Source organism: Phoca vitulina, unplaced genomic scaffold (assembly GCF_004348235.1).
Source record: "Phoca vitulina isolate PV1807 unplaced genomic scaffold, GSC_HSeal_1.0 scaffold40, whole genome shotgun sequence".
Taxonomy (NCBI): domain Eukaryota; kingdom Metazoa; phylum Chordata; class Mammalia; order Carnivora; family Phocidae; genus Phoca; species Phoca vitulina.
In genome coordinates this window covers 16,805,445-16,822,543 of record NW_022589743.1, presented here as the reverse complement: position 1 = coordinate 16,822,543, position 17,099 = coordinate 16,805,445, and positions in this window count along the sequence as shown.

Here is a 17,099-nt window from a genome sequence, read left to right as displayed (position 1 = left end):
CTGGAGCCGGGGAGGACAGGGGGACACCTGGAGAGGGCGAGGACGGAAGCAAGGAGAGCAGCAGAAAGGCCATGGATGGGATGGAGGCCAGGGAGAGTGGGAGCGTCGGGGAAGCACCCCCATCCTCTTCCCACCACACGATCCGTGACTCATGGTGTGGCTGGCAGGCTCTGCAGCCCCTCGCCCCCACAGGGAGCAGGGTGTGATTTGAAGAACCAGCCAAGTCTGGTGCCTGGATTGATGCTTTTGTGGGTCCCCCACCCCAAGTCTCCCAGGGGCTCTGATGGCCATTCCCAAAGGGGACCTCCCAGACAGTCTAAGCAAACACAGTGTGGCTGTGTCTCCCGAGAGAATATGAGAGAACACCAGCTCCTGAGCGGCACTCATTGTGACGTATGCCCTCCTGTCTCTTTGTTCCAAAACCTCCAGGCACGTCATGCCACAGTCACACCTCTGAGTCCCCGTCAGGAGCCAGGATGTGAAGGGGCCTTGGAGACCCTGCAGCCCCCCTCTAGGTAGGAGTCACCCTGGTTTCCCCAGCCCCCCTTCTTCGGAGGCCCAGGGCGCCCTGAGCTCTTCGGGAGAGCTGCAGCTACAGCGAGCAGGAAAAGGGGGTGGCAAGGGTTTCTGCAGGTGGGAGCCCATAACCTCATCCTCCCTGAATTTTGCAGATGAACTTTGCAGATGAGGAAACCGAGGGCCATGGAGTGACTTAGTTGAGACTGTGTAATAAGCAAGCAGCAGCAGTAGGCCCCTGGGGTTCGCCCGCGGGCCTCCTCCCCTGCCTTTCCAAGGGACAACATGGTCCCTGCCAACACAAAACCTCAGCGCCAGCCCGACCCTGAGGCTGGCTGAAGAGCCAGACCTGCTCCCGTTCTTTTTTAAAAACCTTTTTTCTTTTAACCTGACCTTGAGCTCTGCTTGGTTAAGGAAATGAAGTGAAAGTCCTGAATGGCAAGAGGAAAGGGATGAAACTCAGCGCTGGGAGTGAAGATCAGCCATTTCGGGTGCCCCACAGGCCCAGGATTTTACCTATATTCAGCCGGGCTCAAAATAGAAGGGGTTTGGAGCACAGCCCTAGAAAGGGACCTCACTCAACTGAGAGGTTAAGAGAAGACAAGGCCTGGGGATTAGGGACACAGGGACTGCCAGCTTATATACCTTGGGCCTGTAAGCATCCCCTTTCCTTTTCTTTTTTTTTTTTAAAGATTTTATTTATTTATTTGAGAGAGAGAGAGCATGAGCAGGGGGAAGGGGAGGGAGAGGGACAGGGGGAGAAGCAGACTCCCCACTGAGTGGGGAGCCTGACCCAGGGCTCGATCCCAGGACCCTGAGATCATGACCTGAGCCGAAGGCAGGTGCTTAACCGACTGAGCCACCCAGGCTCCCCAAGCAGCCCCTTTTCAACAGCGCCAGCTTGAGCCCTTCTGAGCTTCCAACATGACTTCCCGTGTCCCCACCTGCAGCCCCAGAGTGAAGCAGGAAGGGAGGGGAGGGGTTGGGGGGAGGGGGCGAGGGCTCCTCCCACTGGACTGTGGCACCCAGAGGAGTAGCAGTTGGATCTTACTCCTTGTTGGGTCCTCAGTATCAAACACAATAAATTGCCTTACATCAAAGTTCAACAAAAAAGTCTCAATAAGAGGAAAGAAACAAGTACGCATTAAGCACCTACTATGAATCGGGCTCTCAGCTGCAAAGATGCACAGATTTTTGCCTCATTTAATCTGCACTCCAATGTGCTCAGAGAACTGTGGTTGTCCCCATCTTGCAGGTGAGGACACCAAAGTTCAGAGAAGTTAACTTCATCTCCACAGGCCGCACAGCTCCCCAGTGGCTGAGTTGGGAGTCACGCCCAGGGCAGCCCGGCTCTGAGCTGTGGTTATCCCTCCTCACCTGGCCACCCTCCCCCTGATGCGGGCGGGGGGTGGGGTGCGCTGCAGGGGAGAAGGCACCAGGCTCTGGCAGCCAGGCCTCCTGGAACAGCCCCGGGTCTGGATTCCTCTCCTCGCACGGCTCTGAAACTAGAGCACCAGCTTTCACAACGGCCTGGCTCCCGGAACCGGCCTCCGGGTCAGTGCCTCATTCTGTGTTCCTGAATAGAAATGTTTACAAGGAAACGAAAATCCCTCAAAGAGGACTTCTTCACCAAATCTGGCCTTTGGGCCTTGCTTCTGAAAGGCACCATGTCTGGGGTTTCTGCTGCCGGCTGGGGCTTCACGGGAGAGACGCAGGCAGGGAAGGCCCAGGTCCTGGGGAAACAGGCACAGCGTGACCCCCAAGTGGATGCTTCACCCTCCTGCCACCCTGAGGCCAGGTGCCCGGGGAGGGGGGGTTAACCCCGACTGGGAAACAAGTAGTGCCAAGCGCCCGGGTGCCGTCCATGCCCAGGGCTGCATTGAATCCCCAAACAGCCCCGTGAGGAAGGCGCTCTTGTCCCCACTTTATGGCCGCAGATGGGAGGAGGGACTGGTCTAAAGCCACACAGCCTAGAAATACCCGAATCAGGATTTGAACCCAGGTCTGTCTGGCCCCAAATTTATATTCTTTCCACGACATCACACTGCATGAGCAGAAGCCCTGGGTCAAACGTCCCTTGTTGGAGGTGTCAGCAGCCACATGGACCGTGCCCATGGAGGGGGGTGGGAACCGATGCGGAGGAGGCATGTGGCTTCCTGGCAGTTACCCAGCAGATTGGACCCATGGAAGGGGCCACTTCCTGGATCCCTCCTTCCTGAGAGGAAGTCTGAGGGATGGGGAATCCGTGTTCCTCTACCCTGTCACCTCTGGGACCCCGGGGACTCCAGGAAAGGCTTAAAGAGCCCAGGAGGCCTGCATCTGCATGACCATCAGGAACCCTCCTAGCCAACCCTCCTGGAATTTGGTGGGTGAAGAAATTGGGGTGCAGGGAAGAGGAGGGGCTTAGCCAAGCCCACCAGCCGAGGGAGCTGAGACAAAAGCACTCACACCCTGCCCCACCCCCACACCTGGTGGGAGCTCCTCCCTCCATAGGCCATTTGAGAAGCCTGGGCCCCTGTTGGGGTTCGAGGGGAGGACTGGATTAATGTTGCCTTGGGCCAGCAACATTTATTCCTCAGGGTCTGTGTGGGGGTGACAGGCCCCAGCATCTGGGAGGATGGAGCTCTAGGAACACAGTAGGTTTACTGCCCTGATAAAGAGCTTACTGGGTGCCAGGCGTCCCACATGTCATCTCCTGCAACCCTGTGTTAAGTGAGAGATGGGTGTGAGCATCCCTGACCTGTCGTAGCCTGACCAGGATCAGAGTTCCCATATCAGGGACCCCAACACTCACACCCCCACCCACCAGGGCCCCCTCCTCCTCCCCCAGCTAGGCCAGCATTGGTGAGGACAAAGCACCGCCTCCTCACAAGCCAGGTGTCTCTGAGCCCTGGAAACGGGCTGAGCTGGGAGCGCAGGGGCAGGCTGGAGACAGCTGTCAGCTTCCATCTGCGTGGGTTTGATGCCTGCTTTAAGTTTCCGCTCGCATTCAGGGTGGTGATTGAAGGCACCGGAGGGGAACCGCGCATCTTCAGGATTATGATAGGTGCTTGCTGGATAATGAGTCTATGTCTATTCTAAGCAGGAGGCTGGTGCCTGGTGCCCTCCTCCAGTGACCTCAGCTCCACAGTGAGGCCTGCTTTCCACAGGCCATCCTTCCAAGTCACAGGGAGCCTCTGCTCAGGCCAGGTGGGTGCACGCAGCTGGGGGTCAGGGTCGTCCTCCCTGACTCACAGGTGAGGCTCTCTCTGGCTGCCCTTGGTTGCTGAGCTACCTGGAGCTCTCTGTCAGCCAACTCTGAGATGCCCCTGTGTTTGTGTCAGCTGTCAGAGTCAGGACATGTTTTCTCAAGTTCAACCTGTAATGGTCAGAGCTCAGACACTAGGCTGAAGGTCAAGGGACCCAAGTCCAGGTCCCAATTCCACCACCACCACTGTGCTGTGCCCTCCGCTGGGTCACAGGACTTTAGCTGGGGACCGCTGAGCCTCTGTCAATTCACAGCTCACGTCTAAGACGTCCTGTAGATCACTCTCATTCTGTGGCTCAGACCTCAGGGAGCCAGGGAGCCAGGGAGCCCCTTCTCCTGCTTGCCTTGCCCACTTTGGTCACCATAAAACAATGAAAAGGGAGCTAATCCCATCTACTCCACTCTCTGCTCTTGGGGCCAAAGTCTCCAGCTGTCCCTGCTTCTGACACTATGGTATAGTTGACAAAAGCCTCCTCCATCCCCATAAAGAACTATGCCTTTAGGACGGAGTCTCCCCCAGGCTCAGGCTCCCCCAACCAAACACAAGGGCCCCATTTTCCATAGCAGTGCTGCTCCCCCTCTATTCTCAGAAGCCCCACGACCCCTGTTCACTAGGCTCAGGTTCCACCTCCTTCCAGACCCTGAGAGCCGCATGCCACCCCTCATGGAGATGTCTGGGTACACAGAGAGTGGGCAGGGGGACACAGAGATGTCCCAGACCCCACTAAAGCACTGGAAACCATCCAGACATCAGAAGACCCCGAATCCCAGTGTCCATGGGCCTGCCGGGTGAACAGGGAAGGAGGCTGCAGTTCTCCCTCCCGGGAAGCCCCTCACTGCTCCAACCAGAGCAATGACTGCAGCTACCTTCACGAAGGTCAAGGCCCAAAGTGGGACTCCTCCTTTTAGAGTCTCAAGAGGAGTAGAGACGGGGCTGGGATCAGACTGGGGGCCAGGAAGCAGAGGCAGTAGGACTGGGCAGAGGGGCGGCCTAGGTGTTTTCCTGTGTCTCTTGCAAAATTTCTATGAGGAGGGGCTCAGGGCACCAATTTGTTCCCAAAGGAAGCTCTGCCACAGAAGCGACCTTGCACGGCAAACCTGCTGTTACCGTGAAGATGCTTTCCGATCAATAAAAACGGCAAAGCTTTCTAAAGGTGCTTTATTCACACTTTCCGTGAGATTGAGAAATCATCAATTGATCATATTACGAACAAGAACACCATTTTAAGGATGACTTTAGAGGTGGGGGGAAATGGGGACACTGAGGAAATCATGGGGAAGCTAAACGCCCGCTGAAAAGCCTTGGCAGGAATGCAGGCCCCCTTCCCTTGCTTCTTAGAAGGATGAGCTTGGTGAGCCCAATCCTGAAATCTCCCACGGTGTCTCCCAATCCCATGCTAGCAAAGACAGTTTTATGAAAGCTTTCCCAAGCTAAGTCCCCCACAAGCCGTTGGCAGGCTGAGCGAATGGAGAAGGGCCTCCAGGCCTTAGGGCGTTTGGGAGCTGGATCTCCAAAGACTAAGGCACTGGAGGATATGCAAGTCTATTTACTCCTTGGCAGAAATACAAGTCTCCTTGGCTTCGAAGAAGAGAGGTTTAAAAAGTCTTGGGCACCAAGACGCAGACATCAAAAGCCGCCTGCCCACTGCCAACCAGATACGTTAAACGCAAATGAAGCTGAGAGGTGCAGGTTCAATTTCCCTTGAAATGTACCTGTCAGCCCGGAACGCAAAGATCAGAGAGCCGGGGGCTCTTCCTGGCCTGCACCTAACCCTCCTCCCAGCACCCGGTGCCCCCACTCCCATCCCTCCACAGGGCCACTGAAATCTCTTCCCCTTGGGTTGACTGTTCATTCTCTCAGTGTTTGGGGGAAGGGAGGAGAAAGCTCATCTGGAGATGCGTTGGGTTTGAAGGCAGAGCAATGGGTGGGTTGAGGGAGCAGAGCCTTACAAGGACCTCTGCTATTGAAAGTGCATTGAGAGTTCCTTGCCTCCTTCTTTGGGCAGAGGACTAAAAAGGACACACCCCTCCCCATCCCAGGGATGCCCAAGTCTGGAGAGGGGGACCCAGTCACTGAACCAGGAGCCCTCCATGTGATGGGAAAGATACAGCCCAGCTGGAGAGGAAGGGTTCTCCTTGTCCAATGGGGCAGGCAGAGAAAACTCATACTGCCCAGGAGCTGCCAACCTAACAGAGGAGACACAGCCCTGCCTCAGACAAGTTCTTAGTCTGATGGGGGTGGTAGTTCTGCCGAAATCCCCCAGTCTGAAGGTTGGTCAGCTTTCCCAACATCTGATAAACAATCAGAGCTTTTCCAGCCCTGCAGCGTCACTGGGTGAGCCTTTACCAGATTTGCCATAAGCAAGGACAGCTGCTGGACATCTGGGCACCAGATGCTCTCTTCATCTGCTTCCTGCCCATGCCCAGGTTTCCAGGACCTCCCTGCGACTCAACACTTGGAGCCTGAGCAGAGCCCAGACTGGGTTGTCCTGACCATCCTCACCCATGATTCCCCCTTCCATCCACACTCACCACCTAACTTTCTGGGAAGCCCGGGCTCCTGAGGCAGAAATTTTGCATCCCCTCAGCCCAGCAAGCGTACCTGAAAATCAGCAGCAGAATCACTGAACAGTAATGGGGGGCTGACTATGTGCCCGATGTATGTAGTGTGCTGTGGATGAAATAGCCAATAAGGCAGAATCCTGGCCCCGGAGGACACCCTGTCCCAAACACAAAGTGGTCATACAATCCAAGGCCCACCGTATGGAGTGTATCTGTAGGAATCCTATGGAAACACAGAGGAGGGAATGATTAATTCTGCCTGGGATAGGGTGGAGAAGGGCTTCCCAGAGGAGGAGACATTTGGCTCAGGCCTTAAAACATGAGCAGGAATTTGCCAGATGGAGGAGGAATGAGCATTCCCAAAGAGAGAGAAGGTAAAGGCTCCAGGGAGGGGCGTAGCTTAGGGGACTCGGGGATTAAAAAAAAAAAAAAAGGAGGGGGGACAGCCTGGTTGTCCAGCAATGGTTCTCAAACTATGGCCTACATCACTTGGAGGGCTTATCAGAACTCAAATTACCAGTCCCAGATTTCTGACTCAGTGGGTCTGGGGTGGGGTCAAGCTGATGCTGATGATACCCATCCCAAGACTGCACCTTTGAGAACCACAGTTATAAAGGAATGTGACAGATTGGATTATTATTCCCAATTCTTCAGTTCCTCCTTGTAATAGAATGACGTATCTGCTCCTTCTGCCATGTGACTTGCCTCCTTCTACTAAAGGAGGTGGCGTATATTCCCTGCCCCCATTGGGCTTGACCAATAAAAAGTGCTGGTGGACTTGATGTGAGCAGAGACTTTAAATTAGCTTATGTGGTTCAGCATGACGCCTTGCACTTCTCTGATCTGCCAGGGAAGAGCATGCTTTGGGCACCTGCTGAAGCCAGCATGGGAGCTGTGTGTCACAGACCTGACACAGAACTGCCCAGCCCACCTGCAGACGCAGGAGTGAGGTAAGTGTTTGTGACTGGAAGCCACTGGGATTTGGGGGGGGGTGTTTCTTATACCGCATTATCATAGCAGAAGCCTGACTAATACTAATTTGAATGACATGCTAACACATTTAGGATCCACGCAAATAGAAGAATAAAAGCTGAGTGTAGAGTAGATCTAATCAGGTAAAACTGGAGGCAGGGAGGCCAGGTAGGAGGCGGTTGCCATACTTCAGATGAGACACAGGACTATAATGGCCACATTTTTGGACAGCAGAGAAAAGATGGAGCAGTCCATAGAGAATATGGAGGCCTTTTGTTCCCTGATGCCCCGGGAAGGCCCATGGCACCATGAAAGACAATAAGCACATACAGCTGCCCCCCTCAAGGCCCCTACCACCCCCCATAAACAGGGTCCTAGTCAGGGCACACACCTGGGCAAACTGGGACCTGTCCAGAGCAGCATCCAAGAGCTACAGGGGACTTGCCTGGCTGAGGGACTGAAGCCACAGCCATTTCTGTTGTTTTTCTCTAATCTACTGGATTCTAAGTCAGCTGTAGACGAGTTTCGCCTACAACTGCCAGTCTTTAATTTAATTGTGCAGTGCTGGGGTGTTTCTCCCCCTAGCAAATACATCAAAATTGTCACATCGTAAATAAACAGCCTTCTTCCCCCACTCAACGCCCACCATCCACCACCACTCCGCTCTACACGTGCCCAGCTGGAACAGCTGGAAGGCGGAGAGGGCTGCCAGGGGCGGGGGGTGGCCCCCAAGGAGAGCCAGGGAGCTCCCCTGGAGGGAAAGGAGGCAGACGAGCCAGACAGCTGCCTTCAGAGCCAAAGGGACCTTCGGGACCAGATTCTTCTGCAAGCTTCCACCAACTGGAAACCACATGGAGCCCCGGAGAGGCCTAGTGGCAAGCTGGTCCACCAGGAAGCGTAGCTAGCCCCTCTGAGCCTCAGTCTCCTTATCGGGCAAATGAGTTTCAGGGTGAATGACAATACACCACAGCTACAACAGGGCCTTGTACGCTGTAAAGTGTTTGGCCATCTAGCTGTGCGTTACACAGTTATAGTGCAGAGTTACAGGGGCCTCATCCCAGCTCCATCACTTACTGTGTGATCTTCCACAAGTTACTTAACCTCTCTGTGCCTCGGTTTCCTTGTCTATAAAACATGACTAAAAAGAGCACCCGACTCATAGGACCGGGTGAGAAGTAAATGCAGTACCTGCAACAGAGCCAGCACGTGGTAAGGGGCTGAGAGATGTCGCCTCTTACTGACGCGTCGGGAGGGAACTAGAGAAGCACAGCCCCCCTCGGGCTACTCAGCCTCTCATTCCCAGCAGGACTCTATGAAGAGGGAGGCGCAGAGACCATTCAAGGTCCAGGAGACCGTGGCAAGCGTTCTTTCTAGCTGAGTTCTCACCCTTGAAAACCAGACCTCACGGAGGAATGCATCCCCCCATCCCGCCACCCCCGCCACGCACGCCACGCACGCAGCGGGGAAAGTGGAGACGCAGGGCCGGTGCACGGGCTGGGAGGGGTAAGTAAGGGACGGGAGACCCTGTCAGCCCCCTCCCACAGGAACGGGAAGGCCCTCCTGCCGGAAAGGGTGGATGTCCCTCCTCTCTGGTCGGTCAAGGCACCAACAGAAATAAGCAGATCCAGCCAGTCCCAAAATATTCATGAGCCACCCCTCCTGTTTGAGGTGCTGGGAATAGGGCTGTGGGGGAAACCCGCAATGTCCCTCCTTCCCTGGAACATCCCTCCTGTGTGGTGTGATGGGTAAATCTTGGGCTCCGGCCTCAGATGCCAGCACTTTGGACCCCATCTTGCCACTTTCAGGTTTGCGATCCTGCGTGAGTCACTTAATGCCCCCTCCTCCCCCTGGTGTTCTCCTCTGTGAAAAGGAGAGGACACTCACCCTGCAATGGGGTCTTCAGGATCAAATGAAAGTGCGCGCCAGCCAGGGGCTCAGTAGATGCTTGCTTTTCATGTCTGTGCTATTTTAGTGTTTAAACCTGTGTGGCGGAGACTGCCCATTATGTTTCCCTCTTCCCTTCGTGGTGGAAAGCTCTGGATTTTAGCTGTGCACCTGGCCCTCCAGAAGCAAGCACATTTCCCAGCCTACCTTGCAGCTAGATTTGGCCAGCAGTGAGTGAGAAGAAGTGGCATGTGCAACTCTTGGGTATGCTGTTGAGGAAGGCAGCTGGCTGGCCCTCCTTCTCCACTGCTCTGTCTCCTCCCTTCTAACTGGCGGGAAAGCAGACCCAATGGATACACTGATGAGTCGTCTTGCCCATGCTAAAGAGGGCAGCACCCCAAGGAAGGGAGAACAGTCAGATAGAAGGGATCCCCAATGCCAAGGGGCTGCCATGTTAAGTTGGACTGCTCATGACCAGCCTATAAACATGAGAACGAAATCAGCTCTGATCCTCTTGAAGCTCCTGCTACCCTAGGCCTTTGTATTGCAATGGAAGGTGTCCCCCCATCGAAATGATAACACTCTCTTTCCTGGATCACCACAGCTTGCCACTACAGCTCAATTGCAAGGAGTGGGAAAGAACGTGGGGAAGGGTCTGCCTGAGGGTGGGCAGCGGAAGAGCAGACTGATGGGTCATAAAGACTGGACAGACTGGGTTAGTGACACATGGAGGCAGAGAGTCCATGTGTTGTTTGGAGGATGGAAGGATGATGACAGAGCTGGTTACATGGCGTGATTGTGAGGTGAGCCCATCTAAGAGGATGACGAGCCCAGTTTGGGACACAGGGAACTGAAGTGTGTGCATGCCCTCCAGGGGGTGCTGTCCGGGATGCAGGGCAGCCTGGGGGGCCGGAAGTGGAGACTTAGGGACCATCTCTCTAAGGAGCTGAAGCCCAGGAACAGGGGTGACAAAGTGTTTGGAGAAGAGCTGGACAAACACTCAGATCAATATGAATGCACTCAGTGTGGTAAGTACAAGGAAGGAAAAGAATAAGGTGCTGTATCTGAGTAAACAGATTGCATGAGAAAGGTCAGGGCAAGCTCCGTGAGTTCATGATGTTTAAATAGAGACGTAGGGTACATGGAGGGTTTGCAGGTATATGGTAGGACGGCGATGGGGCAGAGGGGAGACAAGCAGAGAAAACAGCACGAGCAAAGGCCTTGGGGCTGGGGAGACTCAGCACAACGGAAGCTGGATGCAATGGAAATTGGCCATTCTTTTTTGGCTCATCTATATTAGAACCCCCTTGCTATGTTGAAGAGTCCCCTACTTCCTCTGGCAAGAGCAGCTTCCCACCATAGTCACTAAAAATGTCAAATAGTCACATTCCCAGTGTCCCTTGCAGCCAGGATGCAGGCACCGGACCTGGGCCAGACCATCCGAGGCAAGCTGTGCCCTGCTCTGCCACCCCAGACTGACCACGGCACAGAGCTCGCATGCAAGGCTCTTGGTCATTGAAAGTGAGAATCTGCTGGAGCCCTTAGAGAACTCTGCTCTGTTGCTAGAGCCCTGCTTTATCTGGATCTCAGTCTTTATACATCATAAAAATCTGCTTTCTGGCCCCCGAACGCATAACTGCACCATTGTTACCAGAAATCCCGCACTTGCCACAGAGCCCTCTTCAGGGACCCAGAAGTCTGCTCTCTTATGCAGAATTCCACTTGATTCTGCAGAACTCCACTCAGCTTCCCAGAATTCTGCTCTTGGCTTTAAAAAAAAAACCAGATTCCAATATTGACATCCAGAGACCAGCTTTATTCTACAGAAACCCTGATTGGTTATACAGAAACTCACCCCATTACACAGAATCCTGCCTTTTCTTTTCAGAACCATGCCTGGTCGTGCCGAACCCTTGGTGATTTTATAGAAATCTGAATTCACAGAATCCTGCTTTGTTACAGAGAAGCCTGCTGAGCTCTAACCGCTCTGCCCCATTAGAGAAAAGTCAGCAGATTTGCGCCTGTATCATTGACTCGGACACCTGCTCTGGGGTTCAGGACCCTGCTCTCCGCCTGAGCACTGTTTGCCAATCTCATTGTTCTTTAGAACCCATTTTGGCTGCACAGAGTCCTCCCAGGAGGTTCAGAACCCCAATCTGGACATAGCGCCCCAGAATTGGTACATAGAAACCTAGTGGGTTACACTGAGCTCAGCTTTGGTTGGCAGGACCCCATCCTGGTTCACAGATTCCCACGTTCTTCGATGAAGCCCGGCATCACACTAGAGGCTTCTGGAAGGACGTGGGCCCCTGTACAAGCCTCTGTGAGGCCAGTGATAGGAAGAATGGCTGATGGATCCTCCCAATACTGCCCTCACCTTAGGTGAGGCTGGGAGGACCTGGGCGCCCCAAACCAGGATCCCGGCCCCCTTCGCTCCTTCCTCCCCCTGCCAGGGAGGACTCAAGCTTGAGCTCTGCGCAGCAAGGGGCAAGCAGAGACCCTGGGCATGGCCTCAGGGAGAGAGACAAGCACCCACCTCACTTCTCCTCAGGGCTGGCCCCAGCCGCCTGGGCACAAATCTACTTGGACAGAAATAATCAGCCGAATTAATTTAGCTTTAAATAGCAGCACTGAGAATGTTTCCACAAAATTTTCTCCGAGGAGAGCTAAGCAGAATTAATGATGGCACAATATCGGACAGAAATGTTATTTATTAAGGCCTAATCATTCCGGGGAGGGGGAAATCATCATAACATAATAAAGCGAAAATCAGCCGGCCCATCCCGGCCCGGCCCCACTCAGCCCAGGAGCCAAGGAGGGGCCCTGGGAGGGGAGCCTCGTAGAGAAGCTTCCTGCAAAGTGAACAGCCTCTCCCGGGGCTCCCTGGCATGGGAGAGCTGGGCTAGGCTCCCCAGGTCTGGCCACGTTCCTCATAGGCTGTGTCCATACCAGCCCATTTGCTCCTTTGCTGAGCATCTCTGAAGGGGAGCAGCCTTCACCATCTCCAGGGCACCATCAAACCGTGCAGCTCTCCCGAAGAGGGATCTGTGGCTCCCCAGCCCACTCCCCACTGCTGTCACCTTAAAGGGCCCTTCATTCATTTGTGCTTTCAACTATTACTTATTGGGCACTGAGATGTTGAGCTGCTCTGGACCCTGGCAGAGACAGTGAGAAGAGCAGCAAACAAGTAAATAAATAAGGTGATGCCTGGCCATCAGAGTGTTCTGGAAACAATAAAGTGATAGAGATGGGAGCGGGTGGCAGATTTAAGCGATGTGGTCAGGAAGGGGCCCCGAGAGAAGATGGTAGAGGAGCTGACACCTCCATATCTGGAGTCGGGGTAGACCATCCGGGCAGAGGGCATGGCGTGGGAAAAGGCCCAGGAAGAGGGAAAGAGGCTTGGCTTTCTGAAGACCAGAGTGGCTAGGGCTGGTGGACGACAGAAGTGTAACAGGGGCGGTGAGCAGCAGTTCGGCCACCAAGAGGGCGAGGGTGGGTCAGAGTCAGAGACTTCCCAAGAGGAAAGTGAGATCCAGAAAAGACAGGGCGAAGGGCCACTTCCTCTCTGACCCGGCGCACCCTGAGATCTTCCTTGCATTCCGCCATGGCTTCTGATGGGCCTGGCACCACGCGTCGCAGTGCCGGCTGCCATTTTCCTTAAGGGACATTGATTAGAGTAGAATCAGTCTGGAGGAGGCAGGCTCCCATCTGTTGGGGAGCATGTTCTACAAGGGGTTTTCTGGGTCTGTGGTCCAAAATGCAGGATCTGTAGTCAGAGAAGCATGGGTTCAAATTCTTATCAGCCATGGAGCCATGGGCACGACATTGAACTCTTCCAAAAGTCAGTTTCCCCAACTATAAAATGGGACAACAGTATCTACCTTGCACAATTCTTTAGGGAATTAAATGGGTGAGGGAGGTCCTGTGGCATCTCTGTGAGACCACCAAGGTCCCCAAGGTCCTCCTCTGTCAGAACCACAGGCCATCGGTAGTTTGGGTCTGGAGTGCATCGATGTGGAAAGAGTTGAACGGACCCGGCCCCCAGGACTCGGTTTCCTCACTTGGGAAGTGCGAGTGATAACCCCTCCTCCGGGAGGTCACTTGAGGGTCACATGGAATGATACTTGGTAAACACCTGGCCCAGGTAGCTCAATTACGGCCACTCTCTCTCCCAGAGTCCTCGGTTTGGGCTGCCATAACAAAATGCCACTGACTAGGTAACTCAAACAATAGACATTTCTTTTCTCACAGTTCTGGAGGCTGGAAGTCCAAGATCAAGGGGGCAGCAGGGTTGGTTTCTGAGAGCTCCCCTCCTGGCTTGCAGACAGCTGTCTTCTCAGTGTGTGATCTCTTGGGAGATCCCAGAAGATCAAATCCGGTCCATCTACATTTGAAAGCAACATGGTAGACATGCTTACTGCTCACATTTCAGAGACCACATCTCAGCTTTGGAATCCAGCCTGAGCTTTGCTGAGAGAAGGGAGTCCAGCTGGGTGTCCAGGACCCCATCTCAGTGCCCGACCATTCTGGCCCCTGGGGCCAGGCATCAGGACTGATCTTGGATATCCTGGCCTAGCCCCAAAGACTCTGATGCACCCCTTCTCAAGGTGCGGATTCCTCCATGGAAGTGTGTCCTACTCCATCCCGCCTACTGGGGACAAGCCTTCTGGAATAACCTTCATTAGTCCTAAAAACACAGAGTCAGGGAGGCCTGTTGAATGTGAAATGCTCCATTTCTCTTGGGACTTTTCTGGAACCTAAAATTAAACACAAAGGAAGAACTCCCCCAATCTATCCAGGCTGGATTACTGTTTTCTCCTCCAAATAAGCCATGGGGATTCTGTCCCGAAGTCTTCCCTCTCCTCTGTTCACAGCTAGGTCTCTTCTTGCAGATGACCTCACCAGTCCTCCACCAGTTAGAAACCTTAGGGTCATGTTCTGCTTATTCAATCAGCCATCAATACCCATAAATTCTCCTTCCTCAGTATGTAATTATGTCCTCCCTGCCTTCCTGTAGTGAACATCTGTTGCTCTTGCCTGCCTACCATCCATTCCTCCCTGTTCTGATAAGGCCACCCTGATTTCCTTTGGGGAATGGCCTCTCCCACCTCTCAGTCCATGTGGATTGGTGGAGAGCTCTAGGTTGACCCCAGGCCCCAGCTGCATGGGTAAGCACGTGACCTAGGCCCGCCAAAGAATTCCACACCCCTGGTAACAATGATTGTTTGAGGATAGACATTTGACCTAATCTAAGTCAATTAGAGTCAGGTCCTAGACTTTTATAGGACCCACTGGGGATTGTTCTGGGGTGTCTTAGGTGTTGGAGGTAAGCTGGATATGTTGGTGGTCAACTTGCCACAGTAGGGGCAGCACCTTCTTGAGAAAGAAGACCAAGAGATGGAGAGGGAGCGCTCCTGATGTATCAGGTAGCTTTTATGTGCAATAGCCAACCACGACACTGCAGCAGCATGCTCCACTAAGCTTCGATTCCTGCGGACGTGCAGATCGGCTAGGGCTTGGCTGAGCTGGGGCAGTCTCGGCTGGGCCACTCTGCTGTAGGAACAGTAGCGGCTGGGCTGACTTTGTAACACATGGCTCTCATCCTCCTTGGGCCAGCAGGCTAGATAGTCCTTCTCACAGAATGGCAAATGGGCAAGAAAGCAAGCAGAACCACGCAAAGTCTTGTAAGGACTGGACTCAGAACGGTCACACTATCACTCTAGTCCTTCCATGGGCCAAAATTAGTCACACGGCCCAGAGTCAAGGGGAACTGAAATCCACTTTGCCCATTAAGTCGAAGGAACGGCAAAGTCCTGTTACCAAGGGCATGGTATGGACAGAGGTTAAGATGTGGGGCTGGAAATGACCCAAATCAACAAAATCATGAATGAAAGAGGAGAGATCACAACCAACACCAAAGAAATACAAACAATTATAAGAACATATTATGAGCAACTTTATGCCAGCAAATTAGATAACCTGGAAGAAATGGATGCATTCCTAGAGATGTATCAACTACCAAAACTGAACCAGGAAGAAATAGAAAACCTGAACAGACCTATAACTACTAAGGAAATTGAAGCAGTCATCAAAAATCCCCCAAAACACAAAAGCCCAGGGCCAGATGGCTTCCCAGGGGAATTCTACCAAACATTTAAAGAAGAATTAATACCTATTCTTCTGAAACTGTTCCAAAAAATAGAAATGGAAGGAAAACTTCCAAACTCATTTTATGAGGCCAGCATTACCTTGATCCCAAAACCAGACAAAGACCCCATCAAAAAGGAGAATTACAGACCAATATCCCTGATGAACATGGATGCAATAATTCTCACCAAAATACTAGCCAACAGGATCCAACAGTACATTAAAAGGATTATTCACCACGACCAAGTGGGATTTATCCCTGGGCTGCAAGGTTGGTTCAACATCCGCAAATCAATCAACGTGATACAATACATTAACAAAAGAAAGAACAAGAGTCATATGATCCTCTCAATAGATGCAGAAAAAGCATTTGACAAAGTACAGCATCCTTTCTTGATCAAAACTCTTCAGAGTATAGGCATAGAGGGTACATACCTCAATATCATAAAAGCCATCTATGAAAAACCCACAGAGAATATCATTCTCAATGGGGAAAAACTGAGAGCTTTCCCCCTAAGGTCAGGAACATGGCAGGGATGTCCACTATCACCACTGCTATTCAACACAGTATTGGAAGTCCTAGCCACAGCAATCAGACAACAAAAAGAAATAAAAGGCATCCAAATTGGCAAAGAAGTCAAACTCTCACTCTCTGCAGATGATATGATACTTTCTGTGGAAAATCCCAAAGAACTAGAGCTAGAACTCATACAGGAATTCAGTAAAGTGGCAGGATATAAAATCAATGCACAGAAGTCAGTGGCATTCCTATACACCAACAACAAGATGGAAGAAAGAGAAATTAAGGAGTCGATCCCATTTACAATTGCACCCAAAACCATAAGATACCTAGGAATAAATCTAACCAAAGAGGCAAAGGATCTGTACTCAGAAAACTATAAAATACTCATGAAAGAAATTGAGGAAGACACAAAGAAATGGAAAAATGTTCCATGCTCATGGATCGGAAGAACAAATATTGTGAAGATGTCAATGCTACCTAGAGCAATCTACACATTCAATGCAATCCCCATCAAAATACCATCCACTTTTTTCAAAGAAATGGAACAAATAATCCTAAAATTTGTATGGAACCAGAAAAGACCCCGCATAGCCAGAGGAATGTTGAAAAAGAAAAGCAAAGCTGGCGGCATCACACTTCCAGACTTCCAGCTCTACTACAAAGCCGTCATCATCAAGACAGTATGGTACTGGCACAAAAACAGGCACATAGATCAATGGAACAGAACAGAGAGCCCAGAAATGGACCCTCAACTCTATGGTCAACTAATCTTCGACAAAGCAGGAAAGAATGTCCAATGGAAAAAAGACAGTCTCTTCAACAAATGGTGTTGGGAAAATTGGACAGCCACATGCAGACGAATGAAACTGGACCATTTCCTTACACCACACACAAAAATAGACTCCAAATGGTTGAAAGACCTCAATGTGAGACAGGAGTCCATCAAAATCCTAAAGGAGAACACAGGCAGCAACCTCTTCGACCTCAGCCGCAGCAACTTCTTCCTAGAAACATCGCCAAAGGCAAGGGAAGCAAGGGCAAAAATGAACTATTGGGACTTCATCAAGATAAAAAGCTTCTGCAAAGCAAAGGAAACAGTCAACAAAACCAAAAGACAACCGACAGAATGGGAGAAGATATTTGCAAATGACATATCAGATAAAGGGCTAGTATCCAAAATCTATAAAGAACTCATCAAACTCAACACCCAAAGAACAAAGAATCCAATCAAGAAATGGGCAGAAGACA